This window comes from Mesoplodon bidens (genome assembly GCF_964165515.1).
Source record: "Mesoplodon bidens genome assembly, chromosome: 3".
Classification (NCBI taxonomy): domain Eukaryota; kingdom Metazoa; phylum Chordata; class Mammalia; order Artiodactyla; family Ziphiidae; genus Mesoplodon; species Mesoplodon bidens.
The window spans coordinates 166305180-166330027 of NC_138178.1; positions in this window are offsets into that span (position 1 = coordinate 166305180).

A 24848-nucleotide genomic window follows, 5' to 3' on the forward strand; every position below is an offset into this window, starting at 1 on the left:
TAACATCTTACAGAAAAAACCAAATGAATTTTTTGGCCAACCCAATATTTGCAAAAGACACATCTGATAAAGGACTCTTATCTAAAACATACAAAGAACTCTTAAAGCTCAATAAGAAAACAGCCCGATTAAAAAACGGGCCACAAATCCTAACAGACACCTCATGAAAGAAGATATATAGATGGCATATAAGTATATGAAAACATGCTCCACATCAAATGTCATCAGAGAAATTCAAGTCAAAACAATGAGATACCATTTCACACCTATTAGAATGACCAAAATTTGGAGCACTGACAGCACCAATGCTGCGAGTACGCCAGCCACTTGGAAGACAGTTTGGTGAGGTTTTTTTTTTTTTTTTATCTTTTTGTTTTTGGCTGTGTTGGGTCTTCATTGTTATGCACGGGCTTTCTCTAGTTGCAGTGAGTGGGGGTTACTCTTCGTTGCAGTGCGTGCACTTCTCACTGTGGTGGTCTCTCTTGTTGTGGAGCATGGGCTCTAGGTACACAGGTTTCAGTAGTTGTGGCTCGAGGGCTCTAGAGCACAGGCTCAGTAGTTGTGGCACACAGACTTAGTTGCTCTGCAGCATGTGGGATCTTCCCAGACCAGAGCTTGAAGCTGTGTCCCCTGCGCTGGCAGGCGGATTCTTGACAGTGGTGCCACCAGGTAAGTCCCTGGTGAGTTTTTAACAAAACTAAACATACTCTTACCATATGATCCAGCAGTTGCACTCCTTGGTATTTACTCTAAGGAGCTGAAAACTTAAGTTCACACAAATACTTGCACACAGATGTTTATAGCAGCTTTATTCATAATTGCCAAAACTTGGAAGTAACCAAGATGTCCTTCAGTTGGTGAATGAATAACTAAACCGTGGTACATCCAGACAGTGAAATGTTATTCAGCACTAAAAAGAAATGAGCTTTTTACATGGAGGAAACTTAAATGCATATTGCTTAGTGAAAAAAGTCAATCTGAAAAGGCTACTTATTTTATGATTCCAACTATATGACATTCTGGAAAAGGCAAAACTATGGAGACAATAAAAATATCAGTAGTTGGGCTTCCCTGGTGGTGCAATGGTCAAGAATCTTCCTGCTCACATATATACAATGGAAGATTACTCAGCCATAAAAAGAAACGAAATTGAGTTATTTGTAGTGAGGTGGCTGGACCTAGAGTCTGTCATACAGAGTGAAGTAAGTCAGAAAGAGAAAAACAAATACCATATGCTAACACATATATATGGAATGTAAATAAAAAGATTCTGAAGAAGCTAGGGGCAGGACAGGAATAAAGACACAGATGTAGAGAATGGACTTGAGGACACGGGGAGGGGGAAGGGTAAGCTGGGACGAAGTGACAGAGTAGCACTGACATATACACGCTACCGAATGTAAAACAGACAGCTAGTGGGAAACAGCTGCATAGCACAGGGAGATCAGCTCAGTGCTTTGTGACCACCTAGAGGGGTGGGATAGGGATGGTGGGAGGGAGACGCAAGAGGGAGGGAATATGGGGATATACGTATGCATATAGCTGATTCACTTTGTTATACAGCAGAAACAAACACAAAACTGTAAATCAATTATACTCCAATAAAGATGTTAAAAAAAAAGAATCTGCCTGCCAATGCAGGGGGCAGGGGTTCAAGCCCTGGTCCAGGATGATCCCACATGCCGTGGAGCAACTAAGCTTGTGCACCACAACTACTGAGCCAGCACTCTAGAGCCTATGACCCACAACTACTGAGCCTGTGTGCCACAACTACTGAAGCCCACGCACCTAAAGCCTGTGCTCTCAAACAAGAAGCCACTGCAATGAGAAGCCTGTGCACCACCACAAGGAGTAGCCCCCACTCGCTGCAACTAGAGAAAGCCTGTGTGCAGCAACAAAGACCCAATGCAGCCAAAAAAAAAAAAAAATCAGTAGTTGACAGGAGTTGGCAGTGGGGAGGAAGATGTCAATAGGCAGAGCACAGAGGATCTTGGCGATAGTGAAAAATACTCTGTATGATATGGTAATCATGGATACATGCCATTTTACATTTGTCCAAACCTATAGAATGTTCAACACCAAGAGTGGGCCCTAAGGTAAACTATGGACTTTGGGTGATTATGATATGTTGATGTAGGTTCATTAGTCGTAACACATGTACCACTCTGGTGGAGGATTTTGAAAATAAGGGAGGCTATGCACATGTGTCAGGGCAGAAAGCATACAGGAAATTCCTGTACCTTCCTCTCAATTTTGCTGTAAAACCTAAAACTGCTCTAAAATTTTTTTCTAAAAATTTGAAAAAAAAAAAAGAATCACATGGGAAAAAAAGGGACATAGATACTCAAACCTTGCCCCCTACCTGCAGGCTTGTACAAAAAACATATGACATTTCAAAATGAACACAAAATAGCAGGAAATATCCATGCAAAGCTATAAGATAGAAATGTGAAGTGAAATATTTCAGCAGATAAGAATATTCTCTCTGCCCCAAACAAAAAACAAACAGAATAACTATAAAACAGAAAAAACTGTAACACAATACTCTAAACTGAATTCAAATGTTGAAACAAGGATTTGAACATTAAAACAAAAATTACCTTAAGTAATAAGTTCTAAATAAATCAGTCTAGAAACAGAGAATATACAGGAAGATGTGAAATGAGAGTTGACCAAACTCAGGAAATAGAAGAAAAAGACAAAATAATCTCAGAAATTAAAGATTAAATTTCAAGGGGCCCAAAGGAAAATAGTTTTGACCAGAAATATAGTAAGGGTCATAGAGAAGACGAATGAAAACTATGGAGAGCACATATGAAATAAAGAAAATAGTAAAAGTATTGGAGAAAAAGTAAAGAAAATCTAACATTTTCTCAGAGCAAAAGAAAGATGCAAGTATATAGACTGAAAGGAGACACAGAATGCCAACACAAAAGATGAAAACAGGCTCATATCTGGACACACCTCATGAAATTTCAGGACAGAGAAATTCTCACTAAAGAGACAAGAATCAGATTGGCATAAATCCTATCAGAAATACTGGATAATAGAAGAAAATGGAGCAATGCCTTCAAGGTCTTACAGGAAAAATAATGAGTTTTTAACCGAAGTACCCATTAAACAATAAATGGATAGAACAAAATCAAGAAAAACTACAATCCTGCAGCCTGTGGAACAAAAACCATATTCACAGAAGGACAGACAAGATGAAAAGGCAGAGGGCTATGTACTAGATGAAGGAACAAGATAAACCCCCAGAAAAACAACTAAATGAAGTGGAGATAGGCAACCTTCTAGAAAAAGAATTCAGAATAATGATAGTGAAGATGGTCCAGGACCTCAGAAAAAGAATGGAGGCAAAGATCAAGAAGATGCAAGAAATGTTTAACAAAGACCTAGAAGAATTAAAGAACAAACAAACAGAGTTGAACAATACAATAACTGACATGAAAAATACACTAGAGGGAATCAATAGCAGAATAACTGAGGCAGAAGAACGGAAGAGTGACCTGGAAGACAGAATGGTGGAATTCACTGCCATGGAACAGAATAAAGAAAAAAGAATGAAAAGAAATGAAGACAGACTAAGAGACCTCTGGGACAACATTAAACGCAACAACATTCACATTATGGGGTCTCAGAAGGAGAAGAGAGAGAGAAAGGACCTGAGAAAATATTTGAAGAGATTATAGTCAAAAAATTCCCTAATATGGGAAAGGAAATAGCCACCCAAGTCCAGGAAGCGCAGAGAGTCCCATACAGGATAAACCCAAGGAGAAACACGCCGAGACACATAGTAATCAAATTGGCAAAAATTAAACACAAAGAAAAATTATTGAAAGCAGCAAAGGAAAAATGACAAATAATATACAAGGGAACTCCCATAAGGTTAACAGGTGATTTCTCAGCAGAAACTCTACAAGCCAGAAGGGAGTAGCATGATAGACTTAAAGTGATGAAAGGAAAGAAACTAAAACCAAGATTACTCTACTCGGCAAGGATCTCATTCAGATTCAATGGAGAAATCAAAAGCTTTACAGACAAGCAAAAGCTAAGAGAATTCAGCACCACCAAACCAGCTCTACAACAAATGTTAAAGGAACTTCTCTAAGTGGGAAACACAAGAGAAGAAAAGGACCTACAAAAGAAAACCCCCAAAACAATTAAGAAAACGGTCATAGGAACATACATCTCAATAATTACCTTAAACGTGCATGGATTAAATGCTCCAACCAAGACACAGGCTTGCTGAATGGATAGAAAAACTAGACCCATATACATGCTGTCTACAAGAGACTCACTTCAGACCTAGGGACACATACAGACTGAAAGTGAGGGGATGGAAAAAGATATTTCATGCAAATGGAAATCAGAAGAAAGCTGGAGTAGCAATACTCATATCAGATAATACAGACTTTCAAATAAAGAACGTTACAAGAGACAAGGAAGGACACTACATAATGATCAAGAGATCAATCCAAGAAGAAGATATAACAATTATAAATATATATACACCCAACACAGGAGCACCTCAATATATAAGGCAACTGCTAACAGCTATAAAAGAGGAAATTGACAGTAACACAATAATTGTGGGGCACTTCAACACCTCACTTACACCAATGGACAGATCATCCAAACAGAAAATTACTAAGGAAACACAAGCTTTAAATGACACAATAGACCAGATAGATTTAATCGATATTTATAGGACATTCCACCCCAAACCAGCAGATTACACTTTCTTCTCAAGTGCACACGGGACATTCTCCAGGATAGATCACATCTTGGGTCACAAATCAAGCCTCAGTAAATTTAAGAAAATTGAAGTCATATCAAGCATCTTTTCTGACCACAACGCTATGAGATTAGAAATCAATTACAGGGAAAACAACGGAAAATACACATCACATGGAGGCTAAACAATACATTACTAAACAACCAAGAGATCACTGAAAAAATCAGAGGAAATCAAAAAATACCTAGAGACAAATGACAATGAAAACATGACATTCCTATGGGATGTGGGAACAGCAGTTCTAAGAGGGAAGTTTATAGCTCTACAAGCCTACCTCAAGAAACAAGAAAAATCTCAAATAAACAATCTAACCTTACAGCTAAAGGAACTAGAGAAAGAAGAACAAACAAACCCAAAGTTAGCAGAAGAAATCATAAAGATCAGAGCAGAAATAACTGAAATAGAAACAGAAAAAAATAGCAAAGATCAGTAAAACTAAAGCTGCTTCTCTGAGAAGATAAACAAAATTGATAAACCATTAGCCAGACTCATCAGCAAAAAGAGGGAGAGGACTCAAATCAATAAAATTAGAAATGAAAAAGGAGAAGTTACAATGGACACCAAAGAAATACAAAGCATCCTAAGAGACTACTACAAGCAACTCTATGCCAATAAAATGGACAACCTGGAAGAAATGGACAAATTCTTAGAGAGGTATAACCTTCCAAGACTAAACCAGGAAGAAATAGAAAATATGAACAGACCAGTCACAAGTAATGAAATTGAAACTGTGATTAAAAATCTTCCAACAAACAAAAGTCCAGGACCAGATGGCTTCACAGGTGAATTCTATCAAACATTTAGAGAAGAGCTAACACCCATCCTTCTCAAACTCTTCCAAAAGTTAGCAGAGGAAGGAACACTCCCAAACTCATACTATGAGGCCACCATCACCCTGATACCAAAACCAGACAAAGATACTACAAAAAAGAAAATTACAGACCAATATCACTGATGAATATAGATGCAAAAATCCTCAACAAAATACTATGAAACAGAATCCAACAACACACTGAAAGGATCATAAACCATGATCAAGTGGGATTTATTCCACGGATGCAAGGATTCTTCAATATATGCAAATCAATCAATGTGATAAACCATATTAACAAGAATAAAAACCATATAATCATCTCAATAGATGCAGAAGAAGCTTTTGACAAAATTTAGCACCAATTTATGATAAAAACGCTCCAGAAAGTGGGCAGAGGGAACCTACTTCAACATAGTCAAGGCCACATACGACAAACGCACAGCAAACATCATTCTCAGTGGTGAAAAACTTAAAGCATTTCCTCTAAGATCAGGAAGAAGACAAGGATGTCCACTCTCACCACTGTTATTCAACATAGTTTTGGAAGTCCTAGCCATGGCAATCAGAGAAGAAAAAGAAATGAAAGGAATACAAATTGGAAAAGAAGAAGTAAAGCTGTCACTGTTTGCAGATGTACATAGAGAATCCTAAAGATGCCACCAGAAAACTACTAGAGCTAATCAATGAATTTGGTAAAGCTGAAGGATACAAAATTAATGCACAGAAATCTCTTGCACTCCTATACACTAATGATGAAAAATCTGAAAGAGAAATTAAGGAAACACTCCCATTTACCATTGCAACAAAAAGAATAAAATACCTAGGAATAAACCTACCTAGGGAGACAAAAGACCTGTATGCAGAAAACTATAAGACACTGTTGAAAGAAATTAAAGATGATACCAACAGATGGAGAGATATACCATGTTCTTGGATTGGAAGAATCGGTATTGTGAAAATGAGTATACCCAAAGCAATCTACAGATTCAATGCAATCCCTATCAAATTACCAATGGCATTTTTTACAGAACTAAAAAAAGAAAAAGTCTTAAAATTTGTATGGAGACACAAAAGACCCCGAATAGCCAAAGCAGTCTTGAGGGAACAAAACGGAGTTGGAGGAATCCGAGTCCCTGACTTCAGACTGTACTACAAAGCTACAGTAATCAAGACAATATGGTACTGGCACAAACACAGAAATACAGATCAATGGAACAGGATAGAAAGCCCAGAGATAAACCCACGCACCTATGGTCAACTAATCTATGACAAAAGAGGCAAGGATATACAATGGAGAAAAGACAGTCTCTTCAATAAGTGGTGCTGGGAAAACTGGACAGCTACATGTAAAAGAATGAAATTAGAACACTCCCTAACACCATACACAAAAATAAACTCAAAATTGATTAGAGACCTAAATGTAAGACTGGACACTATAAAACTCTTAGAGGAAAACATAAGAAGAAAACTCTCTGACATAAATCACAGCAAGATCTTTTTTGACCCACCTCCTAGAGTAATGGAAATAAAAACAAAAATAAACAAATGGGATCTAATGAAACTTAAAAGCTTTTGCACAGCAAACTACAAACAAGATGAAAAGACAACCCTCAGAATGGGAGAAAATATTTGCAAAGGAATCAACGGACAAAGGATTAATCTCCAAAATATATAAACAGCTCATGCAGCTCAATATTAAAAAAAAACAAAGAACCCAATCCAAAAATGGGCAGAAGACCTAAATAGACATTTCTCCAAAGAGGACAAACAGATGGCCAAGAAGCACATGAAAAGCTGCTCGACGTCACTAACTATTAGAGAAATGCGAATCAAAACTACAATGAGGGGGCTTCCCTGGTGGCGCAGTGGTTGAGAGTCCGCCTGCCGATGCAGGGGACACGGGTTCGTGCCCCGGTCTGGGAAGATCCCACATGCCGTGGAGCTGCTGGGCCTGTGAGCCATGGCCGCTGAGCCTGCGCGTCCGGAGCCTGTGCTCCACAATGGGAGAGGCCACAACAGTGAGAGGCCCGCATACCGCAAAAAAAAAAAAAAAAAAAAAAAAAAACTACAATGAGGTATCACTTCACACCAGTTAGAATGGGCATCATCAGAAAATCTACGAACAACTAATGCTGGAGAGGGTGTGGAGAAAAGGGAACCCTCTTGCACTGTTGGTGGGAATGTAAATTGATACAGCCACTATGGAGAACAGTATGGAGGTTCCTTAGAAAACTAAAAATAGAATTATCATATGACCCAGCAATCCCACTACTGGGCATATACCCTGAGAAAACCTTAATTCAAAAAGACACATGCACCCCAATGTTCATTGCAGCACTCTTTACAATATCCAGGTCATGGAAGCAACCTAAATTCCCGTCGTCAGACGAATGGATAAAGAAGATGTGGCACATATATACAATGGAATATTACTCAGACATAAAAAGAAACGAAATTGAGTTATTTGTAGTGAGGTGGATGGACCTGGAGTCTGTCATATAGAGTGAAGTAAGTCAGAAAGAGAACAAATACCGTAGGCTAATGCATATATATGGAGTCTAAAATAGCTTTTTTACTTTGGGGAATTTACCCTATCTCTATAGTCTGGTGGGACTGCTAAGCAAGATTCCCTGCCTTGACATAGAAAACAAACTTACGGTTACCAAAGGGAAAAGGTTGGGGGAGGGATAAATTAGGAGTTTGGGATTAACATATACACACTACTAAATATTAAAGAGACAACCAACGGGACCTACTGTATAGCACAGGGAACTATACTCAATATTATGTAAAACCTATAAGGGAAACGAATCTGAAAAAGGAAAAAAATTATATATATATATATATATATATATATATATATATATATATATATATATAACCAAATCACTTTGCTGTACACCTGAAACTAATACAACATTGTAAAGCAACTATACTTTAATTTTTTAAAAAAGTAAAAAAAAAAAAAAAAGAACCCCTGCGTTCGGCTGGAATAATTAAGATCTAGCCTCTTAGCAAGCATGAGCACGTGCCTCAAGCCAGGACAAACAGGTGCTCCTTTCCTGGACCAGGAATCATGAGCAGAATGACAAAAAGACTGGTGATGGTGGGAGTCCATTCTTGAAGCAGGTTCCAAACCAGATTGATAAGCACTTTTTGTATAATCCTCTCTGGAGCTGCCTAATCTTTATCTTTTCTAATCCTGGTTCATCAGCCTTTGAGTCAGTGAGCAGCACCCTCTTATCCTTCAAATAAATTCCTTTTTGATTAAGTTACAAGTCTGTTTATACTGTAGGATCTAATTGATACAACTAGGACTCAGAAAGAAAACTTGAAGATATTAAAGGCACATTATTTTCTTGTTAATAACAACAAAATGAAAGGGAATAAGAAAGTCTAGAAAAATCCAAATGCTCTACAATAAACCAATGTTCCAAATCATAATAAAAGATGACACTTCTTAAAGCTAGGGTGCTTTTCTGTTTTTTAAAAATCAGTTATATATGCATATATATGCACATATACATATATATATATATGCACAAATAGTTCTACAAGGCTTATTGCCAAAATACAGTAGTTCCTTGTATCCTCCACTCCATTTTCTCCAGCGAGACAATCACTTTCAATCTTTTGTTGTTTTGCTTTGTTTTGTGTTCATTTTAGGCATTATCTACTGGCTTTCCACTCTGCAAGAGTACGATTTGGCTCTCTTCTCCACTCTCCCAACACATATGAACTCTTTCTATTCCTCCATTATCCAACTATCTTTTGATCTGTTCATTTTTCTTTCCACTCCTATTTCCTATCTGTCTTTTTGTTTAATTTTATGAGTTTTTTCAATTTTGTCTTCCAAAGCCTTTATATTAATTTTTTTACAATTCCTATAGTACTTTTATTTTCTAATAATTGTTTTACTCTCAGAATTTTCCTTTCCATAAATTCTATTCTTATTTCATTCATGTAACATTCTCTCTTTTCTGAGGCTATTAATGATAGGGTGTGTGTGTTTGTTGTATAATCTCTTTGCATAGCTAGATTCCTCCAAGTCATTTTTTTTTCTTTTTCTTTTTTCTGGTCTAAGTCTTTCAACTTTGAGACTTTCCCAGCATCCTTCATGATCGTTGGTTGTTTTCTCAGATTTAAAAGCCGGTACTAAGAAGTTTACTTGAAGTTCTGGATCCAAGAGAATGGCCTACCGACCGTGAAAATAGTTAAGAAAGAGTAGCATGTTCTGGAGAAGTTGTTTCATTTGGGAACAATCTCAATATTTTTAGCTCTTTTCTCTTTGGCTTCTCAAATTTCCCCTGGTCTTCCCATCTTCTTTCTAAAGAGTACAAGCCTGGCTGCTAGCACTCTGGGGTGTCAGTATTTAGTATTTAAGCATTCATCTCCCCCTTTCTCAAATTGATTTCGATCAGTCCAGCAACCCTCTGCTTTACCCTCTCCCAAGAATAAACCTCCAGCCACTGGCTGGGTGGGCAAGGGCAGCTGCTAGGGTACAGAATACTAAGGATCTAAAAACTCCTTCCATGGGTATTTAAATAATCCTACTTTTAGCCCCACTTTCATCTCCAGTTCAAGAGGTACTTGTTGCTACAAATCCTGAGCCCTTTGGGGGTTCTGCAGTACAAACCCCATTGCTTCCAATCTTGCCTCCATGCCAGTTTAGGATTTAGCTTTCCTAGGTCTGCTAATTCAGTTACCATTTATTTATCTGCTTTGCAGCTTTCTAAATTTTGTTCCTACACTCATTTCTCCAGTTCTCTCTGTCCCTATGGGTTTATGCCACTTTGGAAATCCCTTTAGTGTTCAGTTTGGTAGGAGTGAGAGTAAATATGTGTGTTCAAAACCAATAAACAGCAATCCTAAATGTGCCATGAAGTTAAATAATTGAAGGGGGGTAGTAAAAAAGAAATCCACTTGATTTTGATGATAGGCACATTCTTTTTTAAAATTTAGTTTCAGGTGTACAACATGATAATTTGATTTGTGTATACTGTATTGTGAAATGATCACAATAAGTTTAGTTAACATCCATCTAGGAACATTCTCTTTGATGGGCTAGAGGTTATGACATTGGACCCACTGGACCCAGGACTGGAAATGAACAGTATTTACACAGTCAGTGTGGCTGACATAACCTAAGGTGACCCACAAAGATTCATGTTTTTGTATAATCCCCTCTCCCTGAGTGTAGGCAGGACCCATCTCTTGCTTCTAACCCATAGGATATGGCAAAGATGATGAGATGTCACTCCTCTGATTAGGTTACATTATATGACAAAGGTGATGGTATGTCACTCCCAGGATGATGGCTCATTATATAAGAAGACTGAGCAGGCTGGAGGGATCTTCCTGCTGGCTTTGAAGAGGTGAATAGCCATGCTGGGAGTTGCTTATGGAGAGGGCCATGCAGCAGGGAACTGTAGGCAGCCATTAGGAACTGAGGGTGGCCCAAGGTAGTGAGAAGCAAGGGCCCTCAACTATATAACCACAAGGAAAGACATTCTGCCAACGGTCTGAGCTAAGATGAAAATTCTTCCCCAGTTGAGCCTCCAGATGAAAAATCAGCCCAGCCAATACCTTGATTGCAGCCCTATGATATTCTAAACAGAGAACCAGCTAACTTGTGTCTGGACTCCTCACCCATGGAAACTGTGAGGTAATAAATGTGTGTTGTTTTAGGCCACTAAGTCTGTGGTGCTTTGTTACACAGCAGTGGAGAATTAGTACAGGTGACAACAAGGATTTCATTGACCTGCAAGTAGAGACTGCTACCCAGCCACTCCAGGTTCTTCTGTCTCCGAATCAACAGATGAAGAAGGAGGTTAGTCTACTGGCTGGGGTGATTGATCTTGACTACCAAGCAGAAATCAGGTTGGTCCTACAAAAGGCGAGTAAGCAGGGGTATGTATGGCTTACAGGAGAATCCCCCAGAGCATCTTTTAGCACTTCCATGTCCTGTGATTAGAGTCAGTGGAAAACTACAACAACCCAATTCAGGCAGGATGGCTAATAGGCCAGACCCTTCAGGAATGAAAGTAGGGTCACACCACCAGGCAAAAAAGTACGGTCAGCTGAGATGCTTGCTGAGGGCAAAGGAGATATGGAATGAGTGAAGAAGGTAGTTATACATACCAACAATGACCACATGACCATTTATAGAAACAAAGATGATAATAGTCATAAGTATGTCCTCCTAATTTTAATATGAATGTGTTTGTATATATATATGTGTAAATATATATTTACATATATAAATATATATCCAAGTATTATATATATATCCAAATATTTTTGTGCTTTCCCTCTCTCATCCCCTTATCATCTAGCATGTGTTAATCATAGTTAATTTTACATCTCAGTACTTAAGTTATAGGATAGCAAAGGAGAACAGTGCAGTCACTGAAGGACTGTCCTCTTCTGGGGGAAAGATTAGCCTGTTTCAGTTGTGCTGGGCAGAACTGCATTATGTGAGGCAGAAATATGACTCTGTTATGTCTTTATTTGGACATTAGTATGATTTAAGCAAAAGTGTATGAGAGCCAAGTGGACAAGGGATAGACTGTGACGGCTTTGTGATGTGTCAGCTTGGCTACATTCCTTGGAATTCTCTTTCTACGACGTTTGTAGTTAGGTTGGGCTACAAGGGATATTTTCTCACGAGCTGGAGGACAAACAGAAAGCCACAGCCATTTTGTAGCGTCCATGTACCTTCTCCCAGTTATTCAACCACTAATCTAGGTACTGCTGTGAAAGGATTTTGCAGGTGCAAAGACCCTAACCGAAACGGGAGATTATCCTAGATTGACCTAACTTAATCAATTCAGAGGCTTCAAGCTTCAGCTCTTGCTCCTAGGCTCCAGGCTGCCTGCGATCTTCCCTTTCTGCCTGCCTGCCCTACAGACACCAGGCTTGCTTGGCCAGCCCCCCACATTTGCATAAGCCACTTGCTCATAATAAACAAACTAGTGTGTGTGTGTGTGTGCACACATTCACATATATGTCTCTATTTATACAAAGACACATGGTAGATAGATGATAGACAGACAGAGAGGTAATCTCCTGGTTCTGCTTCTCTGGCTGAACTCCAATACAATCATAATAAATGCTACTGACTGGTTTCTGACGTTTAAACTGAACTTTTTGAAAAAGCATGGTTGGCAAATCAAAAAATAGAGGGATCATCATATTTTATAAAGTTATAGGGGATAATCATTGGACGAACACAGGAACTATGAGAAAAGATGTCTCTGGAGAGGGGGACTAAGGCAAGAACTGACTGGAGCCTGAAACTATTGCTTTTCATAATTATTTCTTTGGTGCTACTTCGTTACCACATATTTGTATATCTTTAAATAAAAGAAAGCAACATTTGGACAGCTTTTTAAAAATATATGAAAAAAAGAAAAAGTAGAAAAAAAAAAAGAAAAAAGGACTTCTTTAGTGGTCCAGCGGTTAAGACTCCGTGCTTCCACTGCAGGGACACGGGTTTGATCCCTGGTCAGGGAACTAAGATCCCACATGCTGTGCGGTATGGCAAAAAAAAAAAAAAAAATCTGTGTGTGTGTGTGTGTATAAAATTTTCCTCCCCAGTGGAGACAATATAGATTAGTAAAGAGAAGGGACTCTGCAGTTAGATTTCTTGGACTCTTATTCCTATGGTCTTTGCTAACTGTGCTACTTTGAAAAGGTTACTTACCCCTCTAACCCTCAGGTTCCATCTCTGAAAAACGGGGATAATACTACTACTTATCTCACATAGTATGTGAGTGTGTGTGTTCATATATACTTTTGCTTTTCCTTGTAAAGTAGCTTCCTATACACCCTGTTATGTTCTATACTTTTGAACCTAACAATGCATCTTGAAGCTCTTTCCTTATAGCTGCCCCATTCCTTGTTAATGGCTGTTTCTTATTTCGTCGTGTGGATGTACCATAATTTATATAACCAGCTACCTATGATAGACATTGCAGTTGTTTCCAATCTTTTTCTATTATAAAGAATATTCTCATCCACATGTCATTTCACACATGTGTAAATATGGCTTTAAGTTTCTGGGAATGAAATTGTTGGCTTAAAGAAAAAGTGCTTTTAAAATTATACTATTATCAAATCGTCCATCACTGCTGATGTGGAAATTAATATCCACTCTTACCAACAACACGTGAGGGCCAGTTCTCCACACCCTCACTGACCACAAGCTATTATGTCCCAGAAAATACCATGTTGTCACGGTATTTGCATTTCTCATAGTACATACTTTCTTTTTTCTGAGGTTTTGCCCATTTATCTGGAATGTTGATCTCTTACTGATTTGTAAGCATTCTTATATGTTAAGCAAATTAGCCCTTTGTCTATGAGGTGAATTACAAAGAATTTCCTCCATCTGTCCTTTGTCTTTTGACTTTTTTATGGTGACATGATTTTTTTGTAGTTAAATAAATGGATTTTCTCTTTTATCTTGCGGTAATTTATGGTTTCATTTTTTAACATGACTTCTTTGATTCATCTGGAAATCATTTTGGTATAATCTGTGAAGTAGAGATCCAACTTTTTTTTTTTTTCAGATGGTTACTCAGTTGTCCCAACACCATTTACTGAATAATCCTCTTTTCCTCCACCATTTTGAAATAAAACCTTCATATAATTGCTGTATATATTTTGGGTCTGTTTCTGGGTTTTCTAGTGTTTTTGAATTGTTGATTCACAAATGTACCAGTATCTCATTGTTTTTATTATTGCAGAATAAGTTTTTATATTTAGTACAGTTAGTGCCCTTTCATTAATCTTCTCTTTTCAGAACTTTCCTGGTACAGTAAGGCCCCTACATATGAACAAGTTCCATTCCGATAGCGCATCTGTAAGTCCAATTTGTTCGTAAGTCCAACAAAGTTAGCCTAGGTACCCAACTAACACAATCGGCTATACAGTACTGTACTGTAATAGGTTTATAGTACTTTTCATACAAATAATACACAAAAAACAAACACAAAAAATAAAGAAAACATTTTTAACCTTACAGTATAGTACCTTGAAAAGTACAGTAGTCCAGTACAACAGCTGGCATACAGGGGCTGGCATCGAGTGGCAAGAAGAGTTACTGACTGGAGGAGGGAGAGGAGGTGAGAGATGGTAGAGCTGAAGGATCATCAGCAATAGGAGATGGAGGGCAAGCTGCAACTTCACTCACTCACATCCTGGGCTTGAAATAAAGATACTGTACTACTGTACTCTATACAGTACCATACAGTAAAGTACACAAAAGCACAACCACTTGTAGAGGATGCACACACATAACAATGTTTGCCAGACATGTGAACTAACTTACGAGACTGGACATGCGAACGCACGTTCGCATCTTTGAATGTTCACAACTTGAAGGTTTGTATGTAGGGGACTTACTGTGATTGTTACTTCTTAATTTTTCCACATGATTTTTAGAATAAGCTTGTCCAGTTCCAAATAAAACAACAACAACAAAAACACCCTCCTGGGGTTAGTCAGATTAACTTATGGAGAATCGATATGATGATGATATTGAATTTTCCTATCTAAATGTGGCGATACTTTTACATTTCCTGCACGCTGGCTCCTGGGGGGCTTTCACTTTCCACAGCCAGCACCTGTGTCTCTGAGGGCTGCTCTCAGGCTGCCAAAGACCACTTTGCCTGATAGCCTGAGGTTCCTGGGAATTCACACCTCAGGGGCAACACTTAAACCAAGGGTCCTCAGTTGGGGGCAATTCTGACTTCCAGGGGTCAAACTGTCTAGAGGCAGTTTTCGTTGTCACTACCGGGTAGGGAAGGGGGTGTCACTACTGGCACGTAGCAAGTAGAAGCCAGGGATGCTGCTGGACACCTACGCTGCATAGCACAGACCGTTGCAACAAAGAACAAAGAACTATCAGAAACTCCACCTTAAACAATGACTGATTGGCGGGAAAGTATAAACACTCCAGTTCACTTGGACCTGATTTGGATACTTCTGAGATATGACCTATGCTGTCTCCAGAGCACTCCTGTGAGACTGAACTAGAATTACCTCCTTGGACTTATACATATCAAAAACAAACTTATGGTTACCAAAGGGGAAATGTGGACAGGATGGATAAATCAGGAGCTTGGGATGAACACACACACACTACTAAATATAAGATAGATAACCAACAAGGACCTACCATATAGCACAGGGAACTCTACCCAATATTCTGTGATAACCTATATGAGAAAAGAATTTTAAAAAAGAATGAATATATATATGTATAACTGAATCACTTTGCTGTAACCTGAAACTAACACAAGAATCAACTAAACTCCAATAAATCAACTATACTCCAATAAAATTAAAAAATATTTTTAAAATTACCTCCTTGGAAGTTTGCCTGCTATTGTATCCTTGTTTGGTTTCCTTCTCTTCCCTGTCCACTCCCCCACTGCTCTACCGACCTTTCCACAGAATATTTCCTGATAAACCATTTACACAAGTCTTCATCTCAGAGTTACTTTGGGAAAACAACCCAAAACAATATGTACAAGTTGTAAGGATAACTACAGATTTTATGTACACACTATGGGGTAGGTTACTAAATGGTTGGCTCTGGCCTAACAGAACCCATGTAGTTGGACAGGCCCATAAGTAGAGAGTTAGAGTATGTTAAAGCCAAACCAGGAAAGCATGGTATGGGGTATGGTAGGAAAAGACACTGAGAAGTTAGGAAGCTTAAGGCATTCCTGATTGTTAAGACTTTATTAGACGAGGCAATATGTTACTGAAGGAAACTATAGCATAGTCTCTAAATACATCCCTAAAAATAGCATAGACTATAGCTGCTCTTCTGTTTAAGATTTGGATGGGCTTATTCAAAACAGATCTTGAAATGTTATGTGGCAGAACTAAGCACCTATCCAAGAAGCTAGACAGAGGAGAGCTGGGGCCTGAATCTCAGAGAGTTGGACATTATTCTGAAGAATCAACTCTCGGTCACATATTGGGATTTAAATATTCTGTGATTATGCATCCCTCTCCCCTGAAACCACCAAAGAAACCTCCCTCAAGTGTCCATTAACCTGTGGATACAACCTTGGGGGCTGAATTTTCTCCTCTAAACATTTTCCTAGAGCGAAAAAGTTTCCCCAAATCATACATAGGTAAGAGTTAGAGAAAACTAATTATTCTATAGCTGGTTTATCTGAGTTGATAAAAATTTAAGTGTACAACATATTTGCTTACGAATCTGGGTCTATTCATGTGACAGGTGGTACAATGACTCCATACTTAACTTTGACTTGACATTCCTGTTGGCCCAAACCTCTCACGCCCTTTTTAAATCCAACATATTGTATAACTAGCCAATGTTACATATTGCTCAGAAAACTCTACACTCCCAACAGGAAGTTCCAGGAATGAAAGGGTTTCTCAGTTTCATTATTAGTTAGGTGCCCTATTCCAGTCACCACAATAGGTAGGCTACAATGAACACATTCATTTCTGGGTTGTTTATTTCTTTGAAAGTGATTTAAGGAACAAACTTAAAATTTTGGAAGTAGGTCTGACATAATGAATTCTTTCTCATATTTGAAATAATATACTGAAATATGCATCAGAAAAGCTTCTAAGGTGCTTAAATTTTTGAAAGACTAGCTGCTGTCAATTGCAAGGTAGGGTGACAGTTGAGAAGGAGCCCAAAGTTTTCACTTGGCTCCAAAGGTGGATGTCCTGCACCCTGCACTTCACCTAAGTCTTGCCCATCAGGAGTCAGGCAAGGAGAGGCATATTGATCCCATTAGAAGGGCCTAGATTCTGTCTACCACAATAACACCACAAGGCACTTTGACCACCTGCTGTCAATGGCCGAACCAATACATGTTTAACAGAAAGGCAGAGTTTTGAATTTTCAGATCTAAGGTCTTAAAGCTGAGACTTTATTCTCAATAATACAACTGCCCATGTTTTAGCCAGAAGCAAAGCAAACATTTAAAGCTGTGATTTACACTGCTTACAGTTACTAAATGCAAAATTTTAAAAACGAAATAGCAATGATTTTTTAACCCAAATTACCATAACCTTTCATCTCATGGGGACACTATATATCATCAGAGAGAATGGAATGAACATTTGAGATTCAACTCTAAATTTTCCAATATGTTTTACAAAATGCACTTATTCTTAAAGGCAGGGAGGCAACTGAGGGTACTAATTCAAATGAAGGCTATTTTACTACCACTTGGGGTATTTAAGAAATAATAGTAAACGTAAAAACTAGATTTCCTTTATTTCTTCACAGTTTGACTTGTCAATATTTGGTGTAAAAACAAGAAGTCAAGGCAAAGGACAAGCTTATAGTAAGTTATGTTTCCTTTCCAGTCATGCCAAAATAATTCCATTTCATTACTCAAAAAGAAGAGACAGAGCTTCCCTGGTGGTGCAGTGGTTAAGAATCCGCCTCCCAGTGCAGGGGACACGGGTTCGAGCCCTGGTCCGGGAAGATGCCACATGCCACGGAGCAACTAAGCCCATGCACCACATCTACTGAGCCCACGTGCCACGACTACTGAAGCCCGTGAGCCTAGAGCCTGTACTCCACAACAAGAGAAGCCAGCGCAATGAAAAGCCCACGCAGGGCTTCCCTGGTGGCGCAGTGGTTGAGAGTCCGCCTGCCAATGCAGGGGACACGGGTTTGTGCCCCGGTCCGGGAAGATCCCACATGCCGCGGAGCGGCTTGGCCTGTGAGCCATGGCCGCTGAACCTGCGTGTCCGGAGCCTGTGCTCCACAACGGGAGAGGCCACAACAGTGAGAGGCCCGCGTAACGCAAAAAAAAAAAAAAAAAAAAAAAAAAAAGCCCACGCACTGCAATGAAGAGTAGCCCCCGCTTGCCGCAACTAGAGAAAGCCTGCGCGCAGCAACAAAGACCCAACCCAGCCAAAAAATAAATAAAATTTTTTAAAAAAGGGAATGAATGTAATTCAACTAGGTAGATCTCTAATTGGTTAAACAATGGTTAAATCAATGATATTTAAAACACGCACATTAGAGGAACAGCTCCTAGTGGCAAACATTCGAGCAACATCTCTACCTTGGCCACTTTAAAAACTTTATCAATAACTAAGGCACAAAGATATAACAAAATGATTATTAAATTTTGAATCATACAAAGACACAGGCTTATTACCTGGATACTATTTGATATCTCAATATTTCTTCTTCTACAACTAAAATGGGCAGTAACTTATGTTATAAAGTTATTAAATATTCTAAAATGACTTTAGCCAAAATATGGCATTTAACACATTACCTGGGGATGTAACAAGTACTTGATGTTTGTTGAGTCAAAGATCACTAGACTAGACATCAGGAAACATGAATACTTGATTCAGCTCTGTCACAAATTAGCTGATAAATCTGTGCAACATTTACTTTAGATCCCAGTCTTTTTTTAATAAAATGTTCACTTTGTCTCTAAGGTTCTATGATTCTAAGATCAATCAGATGGGCTAAGTAGCTATTAATATATTAAAATAGGAATAATAATTTGAAAATACATACCTCATGTTAAATGTCATCAATTAGTATAAAATAGGATTGGAAGAGGAGGAAGGAAATTGGCCTAAGACTTAGTGGTTTTATTGCAAATCCAAAGAGTGATAAAACTGGGTAAAATGAATGAAATCCTGGGTCACACTAATAGAAGTATAGCAGCTAGACCACAGAAGGGAATAATCTTTTTGCAAGTGCTATGAGCTGGTCAGATCATATCTAGAACATTTAGTATAACTGCAAACCAGAAATGCTGCAATTTCTTAATTTTATAAAATAAATTATTTCTAATGTTTCTTCAAAAGCAAAAGTTGCATAGCACTGATAATTATTAATTCAGGCAGCCAGGGCCCTAAGGCCAAACTTGGGTTAGGGTGAGAAGAGGCAAGGTGTGATGGTGAATTTTATGTGCCAACTTGGAAGGTGTTTGTGGATTAGATTAACATTTAAATTGGTGCACTTTGGGTAAAGCAGATTGCCCTCCTTAATGTGGGTGGGCTTCACCGATCTGTTGAAGGTCTGAATAGAATGAAAAGACCAAGCTCTCTGAGCAAGAGGGAATTCTCCAGCAGAGTGACTTTCAGACCTCATCTGGGTCCTTGCCTACTGGCCTTTGGACTGGAACTGCACCATCTGCTCTCCTGGGGCTCGAGCCTGCCTGCCCACACTGCAGGTTTTGGATTTCTCAGCCTCCAAAATTGTGTGAGCCAATGCCTTACAATTTATGTTTGTGTGTGCGTATGTATGTGTGTACATATTTTAAAATTATTAAATATATTAATTACATTAAATATATTTTATTATAAATTATATTGATTTATAATGATAAATTATTATGAATATATATTTCTATATCTCCATATCCTACTGGTTCTTTTTCTCTAGAGAACCCTAAAGCAGAAGGTTTCCTGAGAAAATGATTCTGAGACACTCACAATATATAGAAATTAGGTAGGTGAAGTGGGAAAGAAAGCAGAAGGCACTGACTGAAGTGTTTTAGGCAAAGGAAAACAACATGAGCATAGCTCCAAAGGGCAAGAATGTATATGAGACACCGACACAGAAAGCCCTAGACCTAAGCTAACGATACCAGGTATTGAGATTTGATCAGAGTCTGTCTCTTATTCTGTATCCCGAGAAAAGGAGAAATAAGTATTCCCAAGGACCACAGATTTACATATCATCAAATTACTTCTCTTTTTCTCAGGACTATTTCAAGAGACTTCTGGCATGTAATTTATCTCTGTTAGTTAATATTAACGATTGCTATTTAACTTGAGTCAGATTCAATTTGGAAGACATCCAACCATTAATGGTCATTCAGTTACACAAAAATCAGTTGAGCACTTCTTCCCACCACTTTCTCATAGACATACATGTGAGGCAGTATATAAACACACACTGAAAAAATTAAAAGTTAAAAATTTAAAAGACTGGCACACACTTTTAATTATAAAAAAGAAAAAATACAAAAATACAGTTTTCTCTGGAACCCACATATAATCGATACCCTGTACACATAGTTGATTTGAAAGCTACATTTACTTAGTTTTAAGTCATTTATCTGCATAAGATAAAGCATTTCTCATGTGCTTATAGTTTTCTTTGCGTATGAATATGAACTTCTTCAAATGGACATGATTACACTTATGACCAATTGGCTTGGTGATGGTAAGTGAAGTTTTATTCCTGTTTTTTCCTCCATGCTTGGAAACTAGAACTTTGTTTCTACGTATTTGTTTCTTCATTATCACTCCACCTCTATGACGAAATTATTTGGAATCAGCAGATACAGTCTTTTCCATAAATGTAAGCTTCCAGACGTTTTTTATAAGTACGCTATAGTAACCCTCCTCCCTTCAAAAAATTTTATTGATGGTTTCTGTAACTGTGACCATATCCTAGAGACAGTAAGCAGAAAGGTTAATCTCAGATTAAGTAAATTCCCCAGTAGCTTAGCTCTAAGGACTTGTAACTTCTCTAGTAAATAATGCTGTGTAACTAAACTGGTGATGACTACCCTGCCATGTTGGTTAATGCTATGGATGATAAATTGCTTTCCAGTAACTTTCATCCCACAAAACGGGTAAAGACAGCACTGTGAAAGAATCTCTTTCCTTAAAATTCTACAATAGGTATAACAAATTCACCTAGAGGTTTTTTTTTCCCCTGCCAAGATTCACAACCTGGATGCAAATTATTGCCACTGTGACTCACTGTTACTGAAGTGTGTTAAACCCCTCAGGTATGCTGGGGAAGAAAAAAAGTGAAAAACTATTATCTTGTTTCATATATCCAGGTAATATCATTAGGAAAAAAAAATTTTAATTCTGTCAGCTTTCAAGAAAGAACCAGGAATAGGAACCCCCAGAGCATTTATTATCTCCACAGCAGAGACAGAATGCTAGACACACGGAGCAACTCATGCCTCTTAGAACTGTACACTCTGAGCCAAAAAACAATGACATCATTCCTAACATTTTCCTGTTTTGTTGTTTCTGCAACTTACTTTCTCCTGGACTAGGAAAAGGAAAACTTTTCCCCTTTGTTTTTTCTCAAGCTTAGTGTTTTCTGGACTGGGAAAAGAAACAAACCTGACTGTGATCAAATCTGTCATAATGTTTCCATCACTCTTCCAGCCCTGTTGTACTCATTTATTCCCCTCATTTTCAAGAAAACAGATGTCATTTTTCTAATTCTACAAGAGAAAGGACATGTGTGTTGCGTGCATGGACACACACACACTTTAAGGCAAATCCTACCACTTAATGTTACTTTCCTGACTCTTGATAACACTATTTCCCTGAAAAAGCCCCCTGTTTTTAGCCCACTTTTCCTTTTGCCTTGTCCATATGCTTCAAAAAATTAAAAATATCTTTAAGAAAAAAAAGAAATAAAGTGTTTTTAGAAAAGACTACTTTTTCAATGTCCCAGAGAAGAAACTGTGCTTAGTTAATAAACAATCTAGTTTTAACATTTTAAGAAAATGTTTCTGAGGCCTTTTGCCTCTCCTTCCTTTGTTTTCCAGTCTTAAAAGACAGAAAATAATTAACATATGTGACTACATTGGGGAGTATAAGTATGAATACACACACACATACACACATGGAGAAAGTAAATGCAGAAAATGAGCATACTTTCTCTTTGGCTTTCCCAGATACTCTAAAAATAATCTCTTATAATACAAAGACGTCCATTGTCTTCTTTGGTTAAAGTCAATTAAAAAAAAATCACATTTAGAAAATCAACCTCAAGGCTTCCCTGGTGGTGCAGTGGTTAAGAATTCGCCTGCCAATGCAGGGGACATGGGTTTGAGCCCTGGTCTGGGAGGATCCCACATGCCACGGAGCAACTAAGCCCGTGCGCCACCACTACTGAGCCTGCGCTTTGGGGCCCGCGAGCCACAACTGCTGAGCCCGTGTGCCACAACTGCTGAAGCCCACGCACCTAGAGCCTATGCTCCGCAACAAGAGAAGCCACCGCAATGAGAAGCCCACGCACCGCAATGAAGAGTAGCCCCCGCTCGCCACTAGAGAAAGCCCGTGTGCAGCAACAAAGACCCAACACAGCCATAAATAAATAAATAAATAAATAAATAAATAAATTGATTTTAAAACGAAAGAAAGAAAGAAAATCAACCTCATCTCTACTATCTTTTAAAGCCAGGAAAACCCAAATATACAAGTAACCCAGATAAAAATTGATTTGCAAGTGGTATTGTTCTTACAATAACCACAGTACTTCCCTAGGTTAAGAATTCTGAGGTAATTCTTTTCAAATGGCCACTTGATATATACATACATCCTGTTTTAGCTCAGAGTAGCTCAAGGAAAATACCTCCGAATGTACTTCTTTTGAAAAAAAACCCCGATACCTCATCAATATATTACGAACATGAGCATTTGAAGTAACCTAAGACAGAAGGAAATTAAATGATGACAATTAGTATATGAAAGAGTCATACGGAAGGAAGACCAGGAACAGATTTTCTGATCTTGTATTTGCTCATTCATTGACTGAAATCCATCAAATCTTACTCAGAAATATTCTGTGTGTTCTGATCTATTCACTATAAGCTTTATGAGGGCAGTTTTTGTTTATTAGGTGTATTCCCAGCATCTAAAAATGAGTGACACAAGGTAGTTATCCAACAAATATTTGTTGAATAAACATCCCTATGTTCTAGGTAGGTGGGAATTTACAGTAGAGGACCCTTCAGATCTTGTCCAGACCCAAGAGTCAATGATTTTATTATCACTGACCGAATTAGTTTTCAGAATTTCTATGAAGAGAGCAAAAATTGAGCATGAGTTTTGGTAAACAGCGGAGATGAGGGAGAGAAGGAGGAAGGAGGGGAGTGAGGAAAGGAGGAAAGGGAAGGATAGTATAAGAATTTTGTATACATTTCTCTGAAGGAAATCTAAATTATGACAAGGTGTCTTATGTAAAAAGAAAAAGCGTACAGTATTAGGAAGTGTGCAGTATTAGGCACCTTGCTGAGAGATCACTATACGACTACATCATTATGAGCAAGAAAATATTACCCACCTTCCTTATCCCCAGACTTACTATCTGTGAGGACATGCCCTTAATACTGAGCTGTATATCGGGTTAGGTTTACTTCTCTGAACAGCCTCTTCTCTGAATCCCTTTCTTAAATTCTATCAGAAAAGGTCTTCAAAATTCTCATTCTGTCCTTCGAGGATTAGAACTGTGACCTAACCAACCTTTTACTCAGGTTCTTTTCTACAGAAGACTTATGAGTGCTGTTTAGGCTGGTAAATAACTTAAATAGGTTATTTACATCCTACAGGAAAATTTCAAAGCTGGACACAATCTAAGTATCCATTTTATACAGGAACCAAACTTAACTGGTTCCCTGCAAAAAAAAAAAAAAAAAAAAAGTTTAAGATAAACTAATACAATTTTTGTGCTTGGTAATGATACATAGTAAGCTGTTAACATGCAACAATAACATAAAATCTGATGAATACTCAGCAACTCATGAAATTTAGCATCAATTATGTTATAAATACTGCTCAGAGTTTCAGAAGTTATTTTCTTTCTAGGTCTATTTTTCCTAGGCTGTAACTCATAGTGTGAGGTTATCATATTTCTCTTTTGTATACTTAAGAAATACACCAATGAATGTGAAAAGTAAATGTACTAATAGTGTATAAGCCAGCATTCTCTCTCTCCACAGGAAGATACTGGCCTTTAGCTATCACTTCACTGAGCAACAGAACATGACTCAGTATATGCTCATTCATTTTTTTCTGTTTATGCACTGCTATATCCCTAACACCCAAAATACTGCCTATCAGTTAAATGAATGAATGAACAAAGATTTACTATGTATCCATTATGTGCCAGGAACTGTGCTAGCCTCAGGAATGCAACAGTAAACAGGACTCTGCTTTTGTGGAAACTGCAGTGTAGAAGAGACAATAAACAAAAATTATGCAATTATTTAATCACAACTATGATAAAAGCTATAAAGGAAAATTATATATGAAAATAGGACCTAACATTGCCTAAGATGTAAAAAAAGGCTTTTCTGAGGGACATTTAAGTTAGCACCTAAGAAAACAATGGGATCTGGCAAAGGGAAGACCAAAGAAGAAAACTATGCCATATGGATGAAAAAACATGTGCAAAGATCCTAAAGAAACTAGGTGAATACTGCCTTCCAAGAA